The sequence below is a fragment of the Pinus tabuliformis genome, chromosome 9 (assembly GCF_031772625.1).
Source record: "Pinus tabuliformis cultivar Carrire ecotype Pingquan chromosome 9, CPIR1, whole genome shotgun sequence".
Lineage (NCBI taxonomy): Eukaryota > Viridiplantae > Streptophyta > Pinopsida > Pinales > Pinaceae > Pinus > Pinus tabuliformis.
In genome coordinates, this window is record NC_142307.1 from 1,629,585,197 (window position 1) to 1,629,586,849 (window position 1,653).

Consider the following 1,653-nt stretch of genomic DNA (forward strand, 5'->3'; position numbering starts at 1 on the left):
ATAGAGAATCTGTAAAGAAACTTATAAACACAATAGATTATTACCCTAGAGTTACATTGCATAGAGCAAACGACCTAGGGTTTATTGGCCTCACACGAGTTCGAGAAGGAACTCACCAAGAGCAAAGTACCCCCAGTGATTTTAAAACCTTGGTCCTCTGAACCATTAAAAATATCCATTATATTTACACAGAACTGAAGGACTTAATTTAAAGAAAACAACATCGATAGCTATAACTTAATATCAGTCGGGTTGTTGCATACAAATCCCTAAAAACAAATTCATTCAACTGATACGACACAGAAATTGTAATTCATAACCCCAAAAATTTATTAAAAGTCGAAATACCATCATAGACCTGATACAACAGTCTAAATATAAATTAATACACAAATTTCATGCCGGAAGAGGTCCTGTAAATTTCCTCGAAAGTAATGCGTGGAAAGATTTAAGCAATCCAAATACTGTGATGGCATATTCAAGGCCGAAAATATCAAAATGAAAAAAATGCGTTCTTAACCGAAAGCATACTCCAGCCGTAGCCTTAAACCCTATCTATCAATACCCCTTGTAGCCCTCTGTCACGGAAAACGGGCTCGAAGAGCTCAAGGGACAAACATATTCAGATTCCAACACACCTGGAAAGCGAGGAAAGGAGCAGGGTTTAGCAAGGCGGCTGCCTCCCAAAGGACACATGCCGAACGAAGGATTGGAACCATCTTCAGAGGGTTTACCTACACAGTAAAAGTCGGTTATGGAAACCCAAATTCTTGTATAGACCTGGTTTGATATATGAAAAACCCTGTGATATTTAGAGATGGCTTACCTGAGCGGGAGCTGGGAATCATTCAAACCGGTGGTCGAATCTGCAATGGTACCAGGAAGCCTCAGCAAAAGTAGAGGAAAAATAATCCTTAAATGAAAATAGCATGAAAATAAAAACAATGCTTACCTCTGGCTACCATGGAATCCATCCTCTCCACCAGGATTTTGGAATCCATGCCATATCCATCACACATGTTCCAGAGCAGCCCAAAAACCTATCAGACATCTTCATGATCCACCACAATGCACCTTAGCAGTGACAGAGAAATCTTAATGATGAAATGTGGAGGTAACAGTAATAAAGGACTTGCAGAGCACCTAGAATATCAAACACAAGCTTGGCTGAGTGATGCACAAGATCGCCATTGCAGAGAAGAGAGCCGATTCGGGACATAGTCAAATGAACCTCCTTCATTGCCAAAAGGGTCATTAAACTTTTCCATCAAACCTAAAGCATCGAGACCATAGATCTAAGTGGATCAAACGATGAATGGAAGGCCAGGTGCAATGCTTCGAGACTCTTCCGAGGAGCTGTAATATAAGTTAGAATACAAAACAAGATATGTTCAATATAAATTTAATATAAAACCAAATTATAATGATAAAAATTTTGATACAAATATTGTATTAAGAGCACTAAGGTATACTTTAGAGTTGCATATTAAAGGCATTATCATGTTTATTAGCATAGTAAAAAAATAAATCATAAGAAAAATTAAGGATATCTTAAGGAGGTGATCAACGCTGATTTTAAAGAGAAAATTTTCTTTGTTTAACCACTTACCGAAATAAAATTAGTCTCTTATGGGCTCTATAATCAAATAAGAT

The 1,653-nt window shown here is 37.4% G+C and overlaps 1 long non-coding RNA gene across 1 annotated transcript; it reads right to left on the reverse strand.

Moving 5' to 3' along the window:
* Nucleotides 1–306: 306 nt before the first annotated feature.
* LOC149155071 (uncharacterized) lies at nucleotides 307–1,361 on the reverse strand. Its single transcript, XR_016262996.1, has 4 exons — nucleotides 1,144–1,361; nucleotides 953–1,051; nucleotides 827–866; nucleotides 307–734 (listed from the first exon to the last, which is right to left on the reverse strand). It is a non-coding gene; the product is annotated as an uncharacterized LOC149155071 (long non-coding RNA).
* Nucleotides 1,362–1,653: the final 292 nt, after the last annotated feature.